The 23,512-nt window shown below is 39.3% G+C and overlaps 1 long non-coding RNA gene across 2 annotated transcripts; it reads right to left on the bottom strand.

Moving 5' to 3' along the window:
• Positions 1–4,027: 4,027 nt before the first annotated feature.
• On the bottom strand, positions 4,028–22,420 carry LOC114022878. 2 transcript variants are annotated; one of them, XR_003566720.1, is made up of 4 exons: positions 22,229–22,420; positions 12,311–12,374; positions 7,367–7,490; positions 4,028–4,123 (listed from the first exon to the last, which is right to left on the bottom strand). It is a non-coding gene; the product is annotated as an uncharacterized LOC114022878 (long non-coding RNA). The 2 variants fall into 2 exon arrangements; XR_003566721.1 differs by lacking the exon at positions 7,367–7,490.
• Positions 22,421–23,512: the final 1,092 nt, after the last annotated feature.

Below are 23,512 nucleotides of genomic sequence, written 5' to 3'. Positions count from 1 at the left end.
ACAAAGAGTGAACACAGCTGAAAAATGACTACTCAACAATAAATATGAGTGTATACATGTATATATATATATGCTCACTCCTGCTATATATTTTCATACATGTATATATGTCCACACACATACCTACACACATATTTATACATATACACATACACAGATAGACAGATAGATAGATGGATGGATGGATGGATGGATGGATGGATGGATGGATGGATGGATGGATGGATCTCCCCTCCCCATCATGGGTTTCCCAAAAAGAGAGATTTATTAGACAAAAATAGGCTACGAGATATTACCAATGATGACTTTTGGGCAAAAAGCAGAGTTATTTTTTCCCTTCCTGGGTAAGTCATCTAATGTCTCCATGTCCCAGGCAATTTTCCTAGACAACAAGTTATCAATCTGCATTGGTAGAAGGAATTTGCTTACTGGGAGCTCTCTCCATTAATGAAATCGCAGGTTTATACCCCACACCCCCTCACCAAATTAAATCGTTAAAGAATAAGGAGTCACTGAAAGTTTTGGGGAAAGTTGAGGGACATAATAAAATGTTGAAAGCAATGACTATAATAAAGTGAGGGAAAGAGAAGCAAAGGGCATTCCACTCTAGGAGAACAATGCCATCAAGGCTGGAGTGAGTAATGGCATATTTGCAAGATGATGATGAGATTCAACTGTTGCTTTTGATGAAATGCCAATTCAATTCAACAAATATTTATGAAACTAGATGATAATAATGATAATACATTATAACAATAATATAATATAAATGATAGCATTTATATAGAGCTTTAAGGTTTGCAAAGTGTGCTACAAATGTTACCTCACTTTATCTTCACAACAACCCAGTGAAGTAGGTACCATTATGACCCCCAATTGATAAATGATGAAACTGTAGCAGGCAAAAGTTAAGGGATTTTCTCAGGGTCAAAAAGCTAGCGAGTGTCTGAGCCTGGATTTGGACTCAGGTCTTCCAAGTCCAGCATTCTATTGACTGAACTATCTAGCTTCCTGAGGAATATAAGAAATGAAAGTAAACGATATTGCACAATAATTGTGTTGTTGTTCAATCATTTCAAGTCCGACTCTTCCTGACCCCATTTGGAGTTTTCTTGGAAGAGATACTATAGTAGTTTGCTATTTCCTTCTCCAATTCATTTTACAAATGAGGAAACTGAGGTTAATAGGGTTAAGTGGCTTGCCCAGGGTCACACAGTTAGTAAGGATCTGAGGCCAAATTTGAACTCAGATCTTCCTGACTCCAGGCCTGGTGCTCTATCCAATGTGACACCTAGCCGCACAGGAATACACTGTTAACTCATTCCAGAAACAGTAAAATTTCATGCAACTGGGTTTGAAACCTGTCTTGGACAATTTTTAGTTCACTTACATGAACCTGGGACACACCCTGTCCTGAGGTTTCCTAAACTGTAAAATTGGATGAGATGACCTCTAAGGTCCCTTGAAGTTCTAAATCTATGGCCTGTTATCAATTCTTTAAGAGGCAGCCTGGCACGGTGGAAAGAGCTTTGACTCCGAAGACAAAAGGCCTGGGTTCAAACACACCTCTGATGCCTACTACTTCTATGAACTTCCACAAGTCCCTGGGCCTTGGTCTCCTCACCGGTAAAGTGAGGGGTTTATACTAGATCATTGCTGAGGTCCCCCCATGAGAGCATGAATGAGACATAGAGAAAGATTTATAGACCAAAAACCCCATTTTGAGATTAAGAGTGAAGCTCTATGTCAATGCCCCATAGATAAGGAGGTGAAGATCTACTCACTCGTATCTACACCCAAAATGATCTTCACCTCCCAGTAACATTCCAAACAGTGCTTGAGTGGATTTATTTTGTCTTTCCCACTTAGATCACTAGACCCCTTAATTTAGGAGAGCAAACATATGGTGGAAGCCTGCTTGATATCATCAAGGATAAAGGAGTGGATACAGTATAACTACTGCAGCTAAGCTCAATATGTGGGGGTGATGATGATGAGGAACATACATCTTGTGAGGTGATGAGAACCTCATGACCTGAGGGATTCATTACCACCACCCCTGGTAGGTTAAGGAAGTAGACAATTTGCCTTATCTATCTAGTTTTGTTGTTAAGTTGTTTTCAGTCATGCCAACTCTTTGTGACCCAATGATATTGGAGTGGTTTGCCATTTCCTCCTCCAGCTCATTTTACAGATGAGGAAACTGAGGCAAAAAGGGCTAAGTGACTTGTCCAGGGTCACACAGCTAGTAAGGATCTGAGGCCAGATTTGAACTCAGGAAGATGAGTCTTCTTGACTTCAGTCTTGGCACTCTATCCACTGTGAGGGTTTAACCAAACTAGTTCTCTTGCTGTTTTATATGCATGGAGATCCATCTCCTCTCTGAATCTTTGCACAGTTTGTCCCTCATGCTTTGAATGCACTTCCTCCTCAACTCCACCTCTGGGAACCCCTTCCCTACCAGCTGTTGTGCCTCCTTCTCCCAAAATTACCATATTTATTTTGTACGTAATTGTACATATACAGGTCGTCTGCTCCTACAGAGCACCATCTCCATGAGGCAGGGACTCTTCCATTTTGCCTTTGTATCCCAGTGCCTAGCACAGGCCTGGCACATAGCAGCTGTTTAATTAACACTTGTTGATTGGTACACTAGCTGGGAAGGGCTCCTAAATGCAGTAAACCCCTACTCCCTTACCCTGACCCAGCATCCTTTAGGCCATAGAGTCCATAAACGTGATTGCTTTTTTAATATTTTGGCAACTGCATTTCATTATAATTGGTTTCTTTTGTAATCCTATGTATTTTATTTTATGCATTTAAAAACAGTATTCTGATAAGAGATCTATATCAAAGGGGTCCATGGCACCAAAAAAAATGTTAAGAACCCTTGCTCTAGGTTCAGTCTAGGGCATTAAAATGTAAAAGAATGACATAATATTTCATAAATCTATAACAACTTCAGGTCATTTTTTGCCCAACTTTAAATTTAATTTCAGGAAAATCTCAAAAATATAGTTTAGGTCTAGCTCGTGTTTCATTTCCTATTAAGTTTCTTATATCCATCTCGGCCTTGTGTGGCCCACTAGGAAGTTACACTCATATTATAGTTTAAGTACATTTGCAGAGAGAAATAGGAGATAATAACACAGTATGGAAAACTCCCCAAATGGCTGCTCATTGTTCAGTTTAAAAGGGTCAGTCATCTCTATCCCAGTTCCTGTATTACTTCCACCTAATAGTTTAGGGCGCACACATTTATGTTTCTCAAATGAAGTATAGGGTTTTTCATTCTGGACTCCTTCTGGCTCCCTATGTCTTCATCCCCTGTAATCAGATGAGCCCAGTTTTATTAAGGAAAAACAGTCAATTTCTTAGCAAGAAAGGAGGAGCAGTGATGAGCTTCCACACCTAGTATACCCCAAACTTTCCCTTGTAGGTCCTTTGCCCACCTCACCTGATCAGTGGCAGTTAGGCATGATTGTTTCTTGGTGGTCCCATACGGCTCTCTCTGTTCCATGTCTAGCTACCCTGGCAAAAAAATTAGTCTGCCTTTTTTTAAAGTGATATACTTTAATCAACAAGCATTTATGTAGTACATATGCATATATGTGTGTATGTATTATATATATATATATATAATTTCCCCCAATTACATGTTAAAACAATTTTTAACATTTTTTTAAAGGTCTGCATTCCAAACTCTATCTCTCCTTCCTTCCCTCCCCTCCCTGAGATGGTAAGTCATCAAATATAGGTTCTACATGTGCAATCATGTAAAATATTTCCATATTAGTCATTTTGTACAAGAAGAATCAAATAAAAGAAAATGAATGAAAGAAAGTGAAAAACAGCATGCTTCACTCTGTATTCAAACAATATCAGTTCTTTCTCTGGAAGTGGATAGTATGCTTCATTATTACTTCTTTGGGATTATCTTGGCTCATTGTATTGCTGAGAATAGCTAAGTCATTCACAGTTCTTCATCATAAAATATTGCTGTTACTGTGTACAACATTCTCCTGGTTCTGCTCACTTTATTCCGCATCAGTTCATGTAAATCTTCCAGGTTTTTCTAAAATCATCCTGCTTATCATTTCTGCGTGAAGCATTGTGCTGGGTGCTGAGGGTACAAAGGCAAAAGTGAAACATTTCCCACCCACAGGAAGCTTACAGTCTAATAGGAAAACAACACAAATAACAAATCACAACACTCCACGATGTTCTAACTCTGTGCCCTTTTTATCACCAATTTGGTCTATAAAATCATAGATTGACAGCTGGAAGAAACATAAGAAGACACCCAGGCAGAAACTAGAAAAACACAAAGTTTCCACTTGTCTAGTCAGCAGTCACATATAAATTTAACTCTGTGCTAATCTATTCACAACAGAAACTGCAGGAAATGGAGAGCCAAGACAATATTAGTCTGTTAAAGCTACGTCTATACTACTACTGAAATCATAATTATTTTAAACCCTCAGAAGCAGAATAAACACAAAACTCTGGAAAGGATATGAAATAAAAGACTATATGAAGAGTCTAGGAAGCTTTCTGGGATGAGTAATTACTATGCATAATTTATGTGCTGGATGACTTACGTTGATTTTAAATGCATTGTAATCATGATTCTCTAAGACCATACCACACTTTGTTGATTTACAGCATTGTGAGATCATTTTGACAATTGTCATGGTGACTACCAATAAGGCAAGATGGAATAGAGTTGATTGGCTCCAGTTCCCATTTTCCTCTGTGCTAAGCTAATAATGTATTTATAGATTCGCAGTTAAAAGTCTCTGCATTGAATCAAAAGGAAGTTAGGCTGTGGCCAGTCTCCATCCCTTCATTTATTACTGGGGCCCTAATCCTAGCCATTCCAATAAAAACACTGGCAAATCTCAGAGGTCTCTATGTCTTGGATATATAGTCAGTGAACACAGATTCTTCTGTAGGATGAGCTGCCAACAACCAGTTCAAAAAAAAAAGTGACTGAAGCAAAAGGCTATTTAAAAAGAGGACAGCAATCCACAGGGCTGTGATGAAGTTCAAATGATCTGGGGAATGTGAAGTACCTTACAAGCCTTAAAGTACTTTATAAAGGTCAGTTATTATAATTATTACTGTCATCATTATGGAATTTAGAAAAGAAGTGGAGTACGAATTTACTGGTAAATATCGAACTGTGCAAGAGATGAGGTGCCCTTAGCAGCCTATGCAAATATCTCAGTTGTGGTGGGAGCAGCATCTGGAAGAGTCTCTGCCATAAAGGCTAGGTTAGGTTGTTGGGTTTACCCCCCTAAATAACAGAGAAGTTGACCCCGAAGCTTGCATGGTCCACAGGACTAAAGCGCAAGTGATTAATGTGTCTTCCTGTTCACCTATGATTCTGCCATGTTGGCTGAACTAGTTTTTCCCTGAAAGGTAGAGAAGCAACCTCAGACTTACTTGGTCTGGGGCAGAGAGGGGTAAGGTTCCAGCCACTGACGAGGCTTCCTAGTGGCCTCATAAAGACTCAGTGCCCCTCACACTTGGCAGATGTTCCAATGCCCCATCCAACATACCCTGCTGACCAGGTGCATTTCTAGAAAAGAGGGAGGCCAGGTCTACCCAAACCAGTGCTGTATCCTTGCTTATTATCCTTTCCATGTTGTGGATAAGTAAACATTTTTTAATTAACTGTTAGATGGTACACAAGTTTTCAGATTTCATTCCAATCCTGACTCTGAAGCACTAAACTAATTTCATTTATGCCTGGCCTACAAGACCAGTCCATTTGGCAAATATCATTATAATGGTGATGAGTTTTAGGGGAGAAAGGGGACAGGAATAAATATTTATATAGCACCTACCATGGGTCAGTCACTGCACTAAGCACTTTTCAAATACTATCCAATTTAATACTCACAACTGTGAGGTAAGTGCTATTATCTCCACTTTACAACTGGATGGTGTCAGTCAAACAGTCAGTCAATGAGCATTTACTCAATGCCTACTATGTTCTAGGCACTGTGCTAAATAATGGGGATACAAAGAAAGATACAAGACAGTGCTTGTCCTTGAGGAGCTCATGAGCTAATGTGTATCGACTGATTGTCTGATTGGTCTGCTTCTTTTATTAGTGTATCCTAATTGGTGGAGATTGATTATTCAATGTCCCATGCCTGAGTAAGAGCCAAAATTGTTGAGAGCTTTAGAGAAGAGAGATTCTGGTCCTCTAGCTTCCAACTTCAAGAGAGAAGAAATAGGATTTCAGACTCTCTTCAGGTCCTGATAGGGAAAGACTCTGAGGAGAAGCTGACACGTAGAGGAGTTGGCACATCAATCCCATCTCTATCCCCAATGTACTATTCCAGAGGCTTCAGGGTATTCCCCCCGGGGTGAGATCTAAAACTCTGTCTTGGTTGAGCTGAGTTATCTTACTCCCCGTGGGAGAGCTCATTCACTCTGTCCTGTCTGGCATATTCTCATATTTCTAACTTCTCTGATTTCTGTTTTGCTATTGACTTGGTTAAATGGGTTTATTCGCTATTCACTATATATGTTCCTTGCCAAACTAGAATTGGGTGGGAAGAAATTAATTTGGATAAATTGGTTTGGAGCACTCTTTCCGTATTAAGGGATAGAGATGAGGAGTGTATCTTGAACCTAAAAAATATGTCCCCTAGACTAACAATATCTAAGGGAGCAGATAGGTATACTTCTAACCTGGTACCTCCTTTCTCTGAGGAAAGCAGAATGGCCCCAACCTCCTGCAAGATCTTCTCTTGGCTGGAATCAAAGTCTCCCTTGGAGCAGGATTGTGGGAGGAAACTCTAGAAATATCTATTGTTGCCTCTCAGTGAGTCACATCTAGATACACCCATGTGGACTACTACATGGGCAAACTACATGGGCAAACCAGCACACCGTGCCATTAGAAACCCTAGTTTTCTTTAAAGCTCAACTCAAGTACCACTAAATGCAGGAAGCCTTTCCTGATCTCTGAGAGGCTAGTAACTCCCTCTCTTCCCACAATTACCTGGTATTTACTTTGTATCTATTTTGTAACTATTTATAAGTATAAATGCTATTCCCCCTCCCTCAATAGATTGACTCTTTGAGGGCAGGGATTTCTTCCTTGTGTTTTTCTGTTCCTAGTACCTATTCTAATACCTGGCACTCTGTGATGACTTAATAAATGCTTGTTGAAAGTGATTGATTGTTGACTGATAAAATGCTAAACTTGGAGTCAAGAAGATGAGTTCAAATTCTGCCTCTGATATTTACTACATAACCAGGGGTAAAAATATTAGGGCAACTAGGTGGCATTGTGGATACAGGAAGATCCATCCTTCTGAGTTCAAATCTGACCCTAGACACTTACTAATTGTGTGACCCTGGGCAAGTCACTTAACCGTTTGCCCAGCTGGATGGGGTCTGAACAAGATAGAGGAGAACGTTGAAGTCCAATCTCATTATCAGCTCTATTCTTCAGAGGCTGACTTGACCTAGTAGAGAAAGAGGAAATAGAAAGGGAAAAAATCCTGGATTTCCCCAGAATTAACAATTGGCTATTTAATAATCATTTCACTCACCAAGAAAATCCCAAATGGAGTCATGAAGTATTGGATATGACAGAAAAACAACTGAACCAACCAGGGGTAAGGTACTTAACCACTCTAAGCCTCAGCTACCTCTCCAAGACTTTATCCACTAAGTTATAAGAGGCTTGCCATTGGCATTAACTCTCAATCAATTAATCAACAAGTATTCATTAAGCTCCTAAGTGTCAGGTGCTATGCTATGTCCTAGGTATATAAATATAAAGAATGAAACAATCTCTAAATTCAACTAGGGGAGACAATAATACATATGTACGTATACAGAATAAGCTTAAAGAGAATAATAAAAATAAATATAAAGATATTAAAGTCAAAATGCATTCATTAAACACCTACATGACAGGCATGAAACTAAGTGCTGAGGATACAAAGAAGTGCAAAATATAGTCTCTGCTTCTCAAGGAGCTCACAGAGGGGAGTACTAATATTTGGGGAAATTAGAAAAGTCTTCAAGTGATGCTTGAGTTTCAGCACAAAGGAAAAGAAGGACTCTCTAAGGCAGCGATGAGAAAGAAATGCATTATAGGAATGGGGGTAGTAGAAAATCTCAGAGACAGAAGGTGGAGAGTCTCATGTGGGGAACAGAAGAGGACTAATTTGATTAGATCCAAAAGCAAGGAAGGAGTAATGTACAACAAGGCTGGAAAGATCATTTTAGGCCAGGTAGTGAAGGACTTTAAAAACTAACCAAAAGAGTTTATATTTTATGCTAAGGGCAGTAGGAAGCCACTGAAGGTTACTGAGTAGGGGAGTGACAAGGCCAGATACATGCTTAAAGAAAATTAATTTGCCATAAGAATGGAGGATTGATTGGGAAGAGATGAGGCAGAGAATAATTAAGAGGCTATTGCAACAGTTTAGTGGAGAAATGATGAGGGTTGTGTGGGTAGAAAGAAGGGGTTGGATGCTCAGAGATGTTGTAGAAGTAGAAACAGTAAGATTGAGCAACTATTTGGAGATATAGGGTGAGAGCTAGTGAGGAATTGTGGACAATTTATGAATTGTTATGAACCTGAGAGATTTCATGAATGCTAGCGTCTTTGACAAAAATAGGGAACTTAGGAAGAGGATCAGATCTGTGGAAAAGATAATGATATCTATTTTGGACATGTTGAGGTGTTTCTTGGATATTCACTTTCAAACATCCAATAAAATTATATTCCTGTGATGTGAATACATTTGATTAAAAGAAAGGAAGAAAGAGAAAGAAGGAAGGAAGAAGGAAAAAAGGAAGAAAAAGAAAAGGAGGAAGGAAAGAAGGAAGAGAAGGAAAGAAAGAAGAGACAGAGAGAGAGAGACAGAGAGAGAGAGAGAGAGAGAGATGAGTTCAGGGAATAGCTAGTGGTCCAGTTTGGCAGAAACATACGGTGTGGGGAGGGCAGTGTAGAGTCTATGGCACACGGAAGAAAGATATAATAAGAAGTAATGTTCCAGACACAGTGTTGTCTCAAAGCAAGCGGAAAGGGAGAAAAAATTGTTGCCAAGATATTTGAGCCTTTGGAGAAATATTTTGAAGTACCTTTTCCAAAGGTGTGGGGGGAGGGCACAAAACTATTATTTTTACTTCTTTGTGTGTAGAAATTGCAGAATACAGAAAAACAAGTATCCTCACTTTATAATATCTTTAATAATTTCTCTATAATTAACTTTTTGAATCAAGAAGAGGAAATTGGAAAGCATAATTTAATTTTCAGCAGGAATTCTAACAGCCTAACAAAGAAAAGAGAGGAGAAAACAATGCAGACAGAGCTGTGACCCCTTGGTCATCAAACAATAAAACAAGTGAAGGAGACTGGTGCTTTCCAAAAGCTGGCAAGCATCCATTTTTATCTTTGAAGCCATTTGCCATCATTGTTGAACTACATCTTCAAAACAGGAAGCTGCTTAATTGTGATTTTCGAGCAACCTCGCCCTTTCTTGTGAACTAACAACCTCACTCCAAGCTCCTGACTTTGATTCAAGCTAAACCATTATAGTGGTAGACATTAAGGTATTTCCTCTTTCCGTTTAAGGCCTAAATACTTGGAAGCAACTCTTAGCTTGATTAACACACTCTTGTTAGTTAAGTTTGCAAGAGATATTCTTATAAATCTGACTCTGCCTTTCCTCTAATGCCTCCATCCTTATTCAGGCCCTCATTACCTCCCACCTGAACCATTTTATAGCCTCCTGAAGGTCCATCCTGCCTCCAGTCCCTCCTTTTTTCCAATACTCACCCTCATTTCATTTTAACTATCCTTCACATTATTGCCAAAATTAGAGTAAGGATTAGAGCTGTCCTTTCATCAGTATAGGTAACTTCACAGTGAAGAAATTTCCTCAATCAATACAGGTCAGCACCTTCTTTGTAACAGTATAGTCTTAGAAAGCTCTGAGAGGTTAAGGGTCTGGCCCAGAGTTACACAGCCAATCAGTGTCAGAGGACAGAACCTGAACCCAAGTCTTGCTAGATTTGAGGCCAGCGTTTTTGTTTTATAATTTCATGGTCTTTTCTCCTACTCAACCAAAATTGAACCCTTATGACCAAGAAAAACAATTAAACAAACAACCAATACAATGGCCTCATCTAACAAGAGTCCACTTTCAAATTTGTTATCTATTCTTCAGAGATATTATTGCTTTCTCAATTATTTAGACCTTGACTTCTTTTTAGTGATCTGTTCATTGTGCATATTGCTATCCTGCTTTAAGCTTTATTTCATTCTATCGGTTCATACAAATCTTCCTTTACTTTTCTGAGCTCCTCATATTGAACTTTCTTACTTAGGCATACCAAATAGAAACATAAGCGTCTGCCATGGATTCTGGAGGATCCCTGGCCTTTTGTGATGGAGAGGAACTTCAAAGTCAACCAATTAAATACTCAAAAACCATTTACCAAGGGCCTATTATGAGGCTAGTGTTGTCAGGGATCCAAAAAAGTATAAAATGCAGCCTCTGAGAACAAGGATATTATATTCCCAATGGGGAAATAAAATATACACACTTGAGACCTGTAAAGAATGAGACAAGATAAAATAAAGCGCTAAATGGTGTGCTGCAGAGAATTAGAGTATGACAGTATATTATAAAGTGATAATTATAAAGCATCTCAAGAAAAGTACAGCAGTGAGGAATGATTGAACAAATTGTGGCATGTGAACATAACATAACGTCATTGTGCTATATAGAAAGATAAGAATGAAGAATTCAGAGGAATAAGGGGAGAGCTGTGTGAAATGACATGAAACAAAGGAAGCAGAGTCCACAAGGGATGAAGACATCAATAAATCAAATAGAATAGAGAGCACTGGTACCAAATAATTAAAAATTGAACCCACAGTCTTTCTGCTAATAAATCATAAATAATGAAAGTAGAAAGTGTCATCAGTCATAAATACCCTTTTAGGTGATTTTCCTTACATCGTTTACAGACGATGTTCTTTGTTGGGAGGTTTGTTTATGTGGTTTTTGGAATGTACCTGCTGAATTGAAACAAAATACATCAACAGAAGAAAAAATTTTAAAAGATAAAGTACACTAAGGGTTAGAGATAGGCAAAAAAAAAAATCAATGCTAGATCAAGCTTTGAGGGTTGTTGTTGTTTTTTTAGGGTTGTTCAGTTATTTTAATTGTTACCTGACTCTTTGTGACCCCATTTGAGGTTTTCTTGGCAGAGATCCTGGAGTGGTTTGAGATTTCCTTCTCCAGCTCCTTTTACAGATGAGGAAACTGAGGCAAACAGGGTTAAATGACTTGCCTAGGGTCACACAGCTAGGAAGTGTCTGAGGCCAGATTTGAACTCAGGTCTTCCTGACTCCCGTCTCAGCACTCTATCCACTATGCCACACAGCTGCTATAAAAATTAGGAGGTTGAGCTCATTGAGTTCTAAGGTCTCTTGCAGTCTATTAAATTGCCTGTTAATGTGTTTTACTTCCATTGCCACAATACTCTCATTAATTCCTGGTACCCCAAGTTGTCAGTGTTCTCTCCTCTTCTTCCAAAGTTACCTGGTATTTTACTTTGGAGGCATTTTATACTTACTTGTCTGTATACATGCCGTCCCTCTTCTTTCCTCTATTAGAATATAAGCTTCTTGAGGGCAAAAAAGATTTTTCATTTGTCCAGAGCAAAGCATAATGTCTGGGCCAGAGTAGGTAATTAATAAATGTCTGTTGGATTGAGCTGAATTATCAATCAGAAGGTCTTAACATTTTTCTATAGAGCATTTGAATAGAATGGGTTCCATGTACCAAACAGCCTAAATCAATTTCAGTCATGTGTGTGTAGTACTAGATAATGATGAGGTGTCCGTGAAGATGAGGGCAAAGATATTCAACTCCACAATGTACCATGATGATACATTCCCTGAACATTGAAGAGAGAAGAGTAGACACATATTTTAAAAATAACATATTGACTCTCCCATCATCATGGTCACATGACAAAGAGAGGTCACAATGAAAGATGTGACAGAAATAATTTTTAGCATGAATAGATACCATATCCATCATCTAGCAAAGATGACAAAGGACAGAAGAGCCATCCCAACTTAACAGACTGATTTCACTGGGCCCACAGAGGACAGAACAAGATGCCAAAAACTTGATGGGATGGAGCCAAAGGGATGCTTGTTCTGAGAGAAATGGAAAATTGTCTATTTGGATATTCGGTAGATACGGCAGTACTTGACTTGAAACATACAGATAGATGAGATGAGACGTACCAGGGCTATCATTTCAGTCTTCAGCAAGGATTCTTCACAGAAGTCAACACAATTATCTGCCCCACTGGAGGAAAACAGCAATAAAAAAATTCCTAAAGTTATTTATATTTTGCCTAGATGTGCATCATATAAATATGTGGAAGAATGTCTTGCAGAATTATAGAAACGTAAAATATTAGAGCAGGAAAGTATCTTAGAGATCACGTAGGCCTACCCCATCATCCAACAAATTGTTTTCATTTCCTGACCTTGCGTCTATAAGGTAAATAAAGAAGGCGGAGTGAATTGACCTGGGATGGGAGAAAAACTGATTTGGATTTCAAATGGGGCAGCTTTGAAATCACATCATCAGGAGTTGACTATATGTTGTGTTTGGGGGTTTTGTTTTTTGAATAATTTGTTCCCTTAGTTGGTCCCATTCTTATCAGAGACATAAATAAAATTATGTCCTATGGCATTAGAGTTGAGGAATAGGTTTGCATTCATACTACTTCCCAGCCTTGCATTTGTCATAAGACTCCTCAGAACTAATATAGGACGTCAGATAGAACACCTTTAAAATGCCGCATCCTTAGAGTAAAATTGTTCTCACTAAGTAATTAAGTCATGAGGCAAATATTGAAATGAGGGAAAGTATTGAGCATTTAATGGACAGCAGCTAGGTGGCATGGTGGATAGAGTACCAAGCTTGTAGTCAGGAAGACTCATCTGCCTGAATTCAAATCTGCCTTTAGACACTTACTAGCTGTGTGACCCTAAGCAAGTCATTTAACCCTGTTTACCTCAGTTTCCTCATCTGGAAAATGAGCTGGAGAAGGAAATGGCGGGGCAGCTAGGTGACGCAGCGAATAGGGCACTGGCCCTGGAGTCAGGAGCACCTGAGTTCAAATCCAGCTCAGACACATGAAACTTAGTAGCTGTGTGACCCTGGGTAACTCACTTAACCCCAATTATCTCACCAAAAAAAAAAAAAAAGGAAATGGCAAACCACTTCAGTATCTTTGCCAAGAAAACCCCAAATGGGGTCACAAAGAGTCGGACATGACTAAAACAACTCAATAACAACAAAAATTAATAATAATATTCACAATGAAATGGCACTTCACAACACGTTTTCATGTCCATTATCTCATTTAATCATCACAATAACCCTGTGAATTTAGTAGGACAGGTATTATTAGCCATCTGACTATTGCTGGGGATAGAGCAGTAGGCCTGGAATCAGGAAGACCTGAGTTCAAATCCAGCCTAAGGCACTTACTAGCTATGTGACCCCTGGGCAAGTCACTTATTCACTATCTGCCTCAGTTTCCTCAACTGTAAAATGAGTATAATAACAGCACCTACTTCCAAGGGTTGTTGTAAAGATCAAATGAGGTAATATTTGTAAACCACCTAACACAGTGCCTGGCACATAGGTGGGCACTGAAATGCTTGTTTCCTTCCTTCTATACCAATTTTACAGAAGACAAAATAGACTAGAGTGGTTAATCAATCAATCAATTAAACACCAAGCATTTCTTAAGTGACTACTGTATACCTGGCATGAAATTAGGCCCAGGGGTTACAAATACAAAATTGAAACATTCTCTACCCTTAAGGAAATTACATCCTGTTGGAGGAAACACATGTACACTTATAAGTAAGCATAAAACACAGCCAATGTAAAAACACATCCATTTATTCAATAAGTATTTATTAAGTACCTACTGTAAAGACAACACTATGGGAACTACACAAATTTTAGATCACTGGTCCCTACCCTCATGTTATAATAAATTTGCTTCTATGTTATTTGCCCATTTTACAGACTAGAAATGTAATTGGCTGTGACTGCTTAAAATACTTAAGCAAGGTTATGGAAATAGATCATTACAGAAGTTCGCAGCTTTCTATACCAATCTTATCCTACAGTCCTGCCCGGAAGTTCTCAAAGTGTGGTCCAGGGACCTTTGGGTATATATTTTGAAGTTTAATCAGCATTATTGATATTTTCTCTATCATTTTTCTCACCTAGACAATCAACAAAACAATAAATCAAACTCTAATTTTGTAGCATTTGACAATTTTTGATGCTCATACTGAAAATTTAACAATCAGCTCTCATGGTATGAGCTGGCTCCAGCAAACCTCTGAAAGATGTTTTAGCTTCTAATACACTAAATATCAATGGAAACAACCCACATAACAAACAGTCTTTGGTGTCTCACTAATTTTTAAGAGTGTAAAGGGAATCCGGAGACCAAAATGTTTAAGAACCACTGGTCTAGCCTGTACCTTTTTTTTCCAAAAATAAATGATTTAGAGTTGGAAAGGCACTCAGTGGCTACCTAATAACACCCCTCTAGATGTGAAGAGGTGAAGAGACCAAGCTCACATTAAAAGTGGAAGGGCCAGCAGTCAGACACCCAGGAGCTTCAACTCTAAATCCTATATACCATGTTTCCTCCCGAAAATAATTGTTTGAAAGCTCAGATTCAATGTGGACAATAATGCCACAGATTTTTTTTTAAACCACATACCATCATTTCAATATCACAACTATTAATCACAATGTGACATTACTATTTTTATTTATGCTGCAAATAAGCTGAGGGTTCTTTTTCCAGTCTTAACTAAGTTTGAGTCTATAGAACCCCAACGTCTAAATTATCATAGCCTTCTGATTTGCAGTCTCCAATGAACAACTGAGAAACTGATTTAAAATGGGCTTGAACATTTCAGGTCTTCTTAATTTGCTATCCCAAAAGGGAGAAAAAAAGGCTGGTAGAAGGGGAACGCTAAGTACTTTGATCAGATTAGAAAAATAGGTGAAAAATGCATTTTCAAGTCCTGTGATATTTCTAAACCCTAACAACATCTTCAAAAGAAAAGAAAGTCCCTTCCTTGAGAAATGCTTAAGGACTTTTGTACTGAATTATTTTCATGATGTTTTCAGATTCTAAGGGCTAAGAAAGGACATCAGTGCCACTTATATGTTTGGAGAAAATGTCTTAGTCTTCTTTTTTTGGGAGATGGGGGCAGGGGCAATCAGGGTTATATGACTTGCCCAAGGTAACACAGCTAGTTAAGTGTCAGGTGAATTTGAACTCAGGTTCTCCTGACTCCAGGGCCAGATGCACCACCAACTGCCCCTTAGTCCTCTAATTTGGATACTTACATTTTTAAATGAATGGATGTATTCTGCTTGTTTCAAATTGGCACAATTCTTTTTAAATTCATAACTTGACATTTATACAAACTGAGCAGGCTTGCAATGGTCATTTGTCTTAATTTGACACTGTATCTTATAATATAGTGCGACATTTTTGGGGTAGCAAATATGAGAAAGTATTGAATTCTTGGGGGAATAATGCAAATTTGTGTATGTGTATTATGTGTACGTGATTAGAGCTGGGGGCAAAGAACTCTCTGCTGAAATCTTGGATGAAGCAAAGGAAATTTCTGTTTCTCCAAATATAGAACTTCATCCATAACTTAATGCATCCATATGTCTATGGCCACCAAGCATATTACAGTGAAACAGGGAAAGGATGGAAGTACTCAGGAGTGGAAAGATTTTGGACTTGGAGTTAAAAGAGAGGGATTTGATTTGAAATCCTGCCTGCATCTGTCCTTTACTACTTGAAGGATCTTGGGGAAATCATTTCATTGCCTAGTTTGCTCATCTGTGCACAAGGATAATAATACCTGTGGCATCTACTGCACAGGGTTGCTATGAGAATCAAATGATATAATGCATGTTAAGCACCTTACACTTCTTTTGTGCGTTTTCCTATAAGAGAGATATGTTAGTATATGTTAGTATGTTGGATAGTGGTCAATGAACTGGACTCTAAACCAAGAAGACCTAGGTTTAAATCCCAGCCCTTGATACATACTGCCTGTGTGACCCTAGAGGAGTCCCCTAACTTTCCAGTGCACTAGGGAATTCTCTGACTTAAAAAGTACAGAGAAGATGGTGCCCTACACTGGTAAGCAGGAGTTTTCTCACCTGTGATTTCCATATAGTAGTAAAATCATGTCTAGTCCCCATACTTAAATAGTTAGTATGTTTGTTAAAAAAACTTACATGATGTCTCCCTTACTTGAGGACAGGAACTATTTCATCTTTGCCTTTGAACTCCCAGCCCCTAATACAATGCCTGACACCTAATTTGTTGTTCAGCGGTTTCAGTCATGGCTGACACTTCATGGCCCCATTTTGGGATTTTCTCAGCAAGAATACTGGAGTAGTTTGCCATTTCCTTCTCCAGCTCATTTTATAGATGAGGAACTGAGATAAACAGAATTAAGTGACTTGCTCAGGGTCACACAACTAGTAAGTGTCTGAGGCCAGATTTGAACTCAGGAAGATGAGTCTTCCTGATTCTAAGCCCAGCACTCTATCTGGTCAGAACTCAATAAATGCTTGCTGATTGACTACCTTGTGAACCTTACAATGCTATATAAAACAGTTATCCTTCCACTTTACTCATAATATATGTGAACTGCCTACCTCCTTTTCCACTGTTAACATTTTTTAATTCAACGGTTTGGTAAAGCAGGTGAGTGTTTTTTCCTGACTTTAGCAGGAATTTGGTCCCCTTCACTAGAAATACTCAAACTTAATCTAGAAAACCACTCGTTGAGGAAGCATAGGGCAATAGACATTAGAACTAGAAGAGACCTCGGAGGTCTTTGAGCCAATCTCTTCATTTTACAGATAAGGAAACTGAGGCACTGAGAGGTTAAAATGACTTGCCCAGAGTCACACAGCTAATACATGTCTGGGTGGAATTCAAACCCAGGTCTTCAAGATTCCAAGTCCAGCACTCTATCCAGAAGCAGCTCGATAGAAGGCTGAGCCTGGAGTCAGTGAGACCTGAGCTCAAATCCAGTCCTGGATACCCATGGCACTAGCTATGTAGACCCTGAACAAGTCATTTAATATCTGTCTTGCTTCAGTTTCTTCAACTGTAAAATGAGGATTATAACAGCATCTACCTCCCAGGGTTGTTGTGAGGATCAAATGAACTAATAATATTGGCAAAGCACTCAGAGAAATACCTAGCACACAGTAGGTGCTTAATAAATGCTGTTCCAAGTTGTGAACTGATCCAACCACTCCGGAGAACAATTTGGAACTATGTCCAAAGGGTAATAAAACTGTGCATACCCTTTGATCCAACAACAGCACTTCTAGGTCTGTATCCCAAAGAGATCATAAAAAAAAAGGCAAAAAGACCTGCATGTACAAAAATATTTATAGCAGTTCTTTTTCTGGTGGCAAAGAATTAGAAATTAAGGGGATGCTCATCAATGGGGTTGAACAAGTTACGGTATATGAATGTAATGGAATACTATTGTCCTATAAGAAATGAGCAGGTAGACTTCAGAAAAACCTGGAAAGACTTATATGAACTGATGCTGAGTGAAGTGAGCAGAACCATGAGAACGCTGAACACAGTAACAGCCACACTGTGTGATGACCGACTTTGTTAGACTCAGCTCTTCTCAGCAATGCAATGATCCAAGACAATTACAAAAGACTCATGATGGAAAATGCTATCCACATTCACTGAAAGAACTGTGGAGTCTGAATGCAGATGGAAGCATACGATTTTCTCTTTCTTTTGTTGTTTTTTTGTTTTTTTTTCTTCCTCGTGGGTGTTTCCTTTTGTTCTGATTCTTCCTTCACAAATTGACTCATGTGGAAATATGTTTAATATGATCATACATGTATAGCCTATATCAGATTGGGGAGGGGGGGAGGCGGGGAAATTTAGAACTCAAAATCTTATAAAAGCCAATGTTGAAAACTAAATTTTTTTTAAATGTTCGTTCCCTCTCCCCCTATACCCTTCGCTCCACTGGCTTTCATCATGCACAGGCTGAACTAGATGGCCTCGGAGGTCCCTTCTGGCTCTGAGTTTCTGAGAGCAAGCCTGTGAAATTGGGGCTGTCAAAACGTGGCTCTGATAACATCTACAGGTCCATCCTTCTAGACGGAGGCTAAGCCTGGGCAAAGGAGCGGGAGGATGGAGATCCAGCAGGAGCATTCTGAAAGGAAGACCAGATCAAGAAGGGGTAGAGGACAAAACTGGAATGAAGGACCAAAGGGTGCCTTTTTAGTATCTACTGCAAACACCGGTTTTTCTGCAGCTCTAAATAAAGGAAGAGGGGGAAGCCTGCGTGACAGCACCAGACAGGACTCAGGAAACACTGCCTAGGCTTGAGAGAGGCTTACTCCCTACAAGCTGGTTCAGGGCTTTCTCCCTGTTTCCTATCCAGGCCTCACCCCAACCACTCAAGACTAAGGCTAACAGTGGCTTTGGCAACAATGGAATCTTCTGAGTAAAAATGAGCAGATGGGAGAAAACTGAATATTGATATAAGTTTTTAGTGTCCTGAGCCTGTGATATTACATTGGTTCTTCGTTCCTACCTCTTTCCTCTTTCTTCCCCCGACTCCAATCCCCCACCCTCCCCCCCGAAAATCTAAAGTATGTGAGCATTTTAAAAGTGAGCCCTTGAAAAATCTTTACAAACATTTTAAAGTACCAACACCTAGGACCCCACCCCTAGGTGGGTGGAACACTAACCACACCCTTTCCTGCTTATATATCTAAACTAAATAAATAATTTTTAAAAATATTTTTCTCATTTAATAGTATTTTTTTTCCAGTTACATGTAAGGACAGTTCTCAACATTCATTTTTATAAAATTTTGAATTCCAAATTTTTTCTCCCTCCCTCCTCCCTATAAATAAAATTTTTAAACCAAATTTATTCAGAACCTGTGTGTTAATTTAGCTCGTTCATTTGTAAACTCATTAATGATTTATTAACATTTATTAAGCACACAGGTGGCAGTGGATATAGAGTTCTGAGCCTGAAGTCAGGAAGAGTTCAAATCTGACCTCACACACTAGCTAGGTGACCCTGGGCAAGTCACTTAATCCTGTTTGCCTCAGTTCCTCATCTGTAAAATGAGCTGAAGAAGGAAATGACAAACTACTCCAGGATCTTTGACAAGAAAACCTTAAATGTTTTCATGAGTGAAAACAGCAACATGTAGAAGGCATAGTAGTCGTTGCTAGAGATAAAAATACAAAGAATGAAACAATCATGGTGCTCGAACTCTAACTGGGAAGGTGAGATTTGTAGCTGAAGAGAGCTCAGACGTACAGCTCTCCTGCCTAAAGTACAAAACCCCCACTAGTGCCCCACTGGACCTCATCTTCTTGCCTCTAGTGTGGATTACCCTGTTTCTTTCTGTCCATTACCAATCCCCTCAGATCTACATTCTGCCTACATTCGAAGGCTACAATAGCTCATCTCTGAATAACAGGGGTGACTTCCCTATCCGATAGGAAATGCAGAAATAACATTTGTCACACTGGGGATGGAAGGAGGACACACAACAGAAAAGAAAGGGCAGGCAAACTGAAAATCTGGCAAAAGTGAAAGACAGTTTAACGCAGAATTTGCTTAATGGATGTTGCCTCAGTCAGAGACCTGCTAAAGACCTTAGCTTTAAAAGGCCAAGGTCTTCCCCTGCATCTGGAGCTATCTGCAGTTGTCCTGATATATATCTGGCCACTGGACCCATATGACTCTGGAGGAGACAGTGAGGTTGCTGACATTGCACAGCCCTCCCTCACTTAAATTCAATTCACTTGCTGTCATGGCATCACCTCCCTGATGTCATGTTCCTCTTTGAGAACAAAGGACAAACCATAGCCCTGTCAACATAAGACAATCTCAGGTCTTCCAGGGATCTTGAGAGATCATCTGATCACAAATTCAGTATTTGGCACAATGTCTGGCAACAGTAGGAGCTTAATAAATGCCTGTTGACTGACCTAATGACACCTTGTCTCTCGGGTTTCAAATTTCTTTAAAAAAAAAAAGAAGAAGAGAGATTATGACTTTCTCCATGACTCTAGTAGTAATAACTTTCGCAGCTGAGCTCTGGTTTGGACTGGGTCTTTTTGAACTTTGGATCTATGATTCTACCATCCCAAAAGTGGATCATTCACTAGGACAGATAGGTGACAGATGGATCAAGAAGACCTGAGTTTAAATGTGAACTCAGACAGTCCCTAGCTGTGTGACCCTGCATAAGTCACTTTACCTCTGTCTGCCTCAGTTTCCTCAATGGTAAAAAGGGTATCATAATAGTACCTTCTTCCCAGGGTTGTTGTAAGGATGAAATGAAATAATATTTTTAAAGTGCCTGGCACAGAGTAGGCACTACATAAGTGCTAGCTGTTACTATTATTATGATGATCTATTCCTACTTACCTAGATGCCCCCAGTGAAAGATGTTATTAAAGAAGAAAACAAAAACAGATCGCCGAGTTGATCCTGACAAGAACGAACTTAGAGAAATAAATGAACAGGAGAAGGCTCCTAGAAATCAGGTCTGGTTTTGCCACTCATGAATAAAATGCTTTGTTTGATCCGCCCACCAACCTCTACAATTTAGGTAAATTGTTAAAAAGCTGTTAAATAATGTCATTTTCAAGCACTATTTATGTTTTAGGATTTATTTACTACCCAGGGTGAGGAAAAGGTCTAATTGTTTCAATCCAGTGCTTGAGGAATTTATGCAAATCACACACCCCCGGATTTATGCAAATAAACCCCCCTTAGGCTTAAAACTATCGGATTAGTTTAAGAGTTATTAGCTTCTTGAAAAGCCTAACCTCCTCCCAAGAAGCAATGTGACTGCTTCTCTTGAATTACTATTGTTTATTTTTCAAGAACAATTAAGGATTTTTCCCCATTCTTGGCATAAGGTGTAACTTTTAACTCTAGGGCGGTCTCCAGGCCTCACTTTCTCTCTTTCCTTAAAAGCTGCAAATTAGGAGCGTTTCCTTTAAAGCCATTAACACACTTTAATTAGGAAATTTAGTATAGCATTTATCTACCTTTTCCTGATGAGATAGGTTTCATTTTTTATTTTGGACTATTCCTCTAGCCTTGACTGATCATGGTTCCTACTATGACATGCTTTCCAGGAAAGCAAACTCAATTTCTGTTTATTCAACTAGAAATCGGAAAAATAACATGGAATCCACTCCTTGGATCATAGACTTTCAAGGCTCTGAAGTAGGAGAGTCAAGATTCAAACCCAGGTTTTCTGAATTCATAGCATCTGGCTTCCCTGTTCTTTCCTCTTTGTGGTTGTTTAGTTGCTTCAGTCGTGTCTAATTCTCTGTGACTCCATTTGGAGTTGTTTGTTTGTTTTGCAAGGATACTGGAGTGGTTTGCCATTTTCTTCTCCAGCTCATTTTACAGATGAGGAAACTGAGGCAAACAGGGCTAAGTAGCTTGCTCAGGGTCACACAGCTGGTAAGTATCTAAGGCCAGATTTGAACTCAGGAAGATGGAGTCTTCCTGATTCCAAGCCCAGTGCTCTATCAACTTTGCCATCTAACTGCCCAGACATTAGTCTTTAGTGTTCAGCAAATAAAAGGATCAAAGACTCAGAGATATAAGGGACCTGATAGGTCATTTAGTTCAAACTCCTCATTTAAAAGAGGAGGAAACTGAGGCCCAGTGAAATCAAATGACTTATCCAAGGTCAAACAGTTATTATGAGGCAGATATAGAATTTGAAACCAGTTCTTCTGACTCCCCAGCCACCACTCTTTGTATTGCACCGAAGTGATCATAAGGATGTTTCTATACCACTCATATTTCATACACTTTTCTGCTACATAAACTGGTCAAATATGGATCTCCTTACAGAAAAGAAAATATCAGAAGGTTCAAAAGAAGGTCAATACCATTAAGAATTAATTAATCATGAACTACTACCCCAGCTTCAGGGATTTGGTTCCATTGTTCGGATACAACTACCAACAAGGCGGACTTTATATGTATGATGTTGGGGAAAGGTTACCAGATGGAGAGGGTCGGTACATACCAGTCTGTCAGTCACTGACTGTAACCTGGGTAAGTCCCTTAACCTGTAAACTGAAGATGGTGAACTGGATTTCTCAGTTTCTTTCAGCTCCGGAGATTTAATGAGTCCATATATTTTAAATGATTTTTTAAAAACAAACAAAAAAAAAATTAGGCAGAAGCTTTTAAGAGCCCTGATGACTTGACTTTGAGAACCCCAGCTACTTTTATTTTAAATATCTTTTGCTTTTTACAGTCACTCACTATCAAGACAAATTCTAGGCATGGCAAAATAAACAGTTTCCACCCCCCTCCTCTTAAACTAACCTTTGCACTCGGTTCTCCTCAGCCCCTCCCCTTTCCCCCACCACCCTCAGTCCTCCACGCTGCAGAAGCTTTGGGAGCAGGAAATGAATTTTAACTCTCAAACTCAGATTTGGAAGGCCGCCAAAGCAGAGCCTGAAATGAAAGGGCTCACGGAAGGCCGGGCTGGAAGGTTTCTGTTTCAAATGTGGGACATCCTCTAGTTATTGAAATTCTCATTTCAGTATACCGTTAAGGCTTCAATAAAAGCACGCTCTTGTAATGGGTAGAACAATGCCCCTCTTTTCCTCCCGGAGGCCGCCACACTCTCTTTTTTGCCCTGTTTTTCAGACTTCTGAGAAAGTGGTTTCTTTTGGCTTGGTTGAGTTCTTTGTGGGCACCTGTCTTTTGTTCTCCTCCAAACCAAACAAATGAATGGTTAGAATTAGCAAGGACACACATTCCTCAGGACAGGTTTATAGGTATGATTGAAGCAGGACTTAATGACATCATGTTATAAGGGGATGCTTCCTAATGATTAGAGTTGTTAGGAAGCAAAAGTGGAATGGATTAAACTAATCTTCCAAAAGGGCTGATATAACCATCTTATTCCTCTATTCAACAAACTCCCATGACTTCCTGTCCGCCCCCCCATTTTGTTTAGTCAATTAGTCTTTCTGACTCTTCATGACCCCATTTGGCGTTTTCTTGGCAAAGATACTGAGTGATTTTCCATTTCCTTCTCCAGCTCATTTTACAGATGAAGAAACTGAGGCAAACAGCATTAAAGGACTTATCCAGGGTCATAGAGCTAGTTAGTATCTAAGCTGGATTTGAACTCAGGTCTTCCTGACTCCAGGGCTGGCTGGCACTCTATCCGCTAAACATATAGTCCTCTGTTTGACATTCAAAGCCTTTCATAACCTAGTCCCTTTTGAGTCTTCTCACATCTTACTCCCCTCAATGGATTCTGCAATCTGGTGACCCTGGCCTCCTAGCAGTT

This window comes from Vombatus ursinus, unplaced genomic scaffold, assembly GCF_900497805.2.
Source record: "Vombatus ursinus unplaced genomic scaffold, bare-nosed wombat genome assembly UNPS02014814.1, whole genome shotgun sequence".
Lineage (NCBI taxonomy): Eukaryota > Metazoa > Chordata > Mammalia > Diprotodontia > Vombatidae > Vombatus > Vombatus ursinus.
The sequence above is the reverse complement of the archived record's forward strand: the minus strand, read 5'-3'. Positions and strand labels throughout refer to the sequence as shown.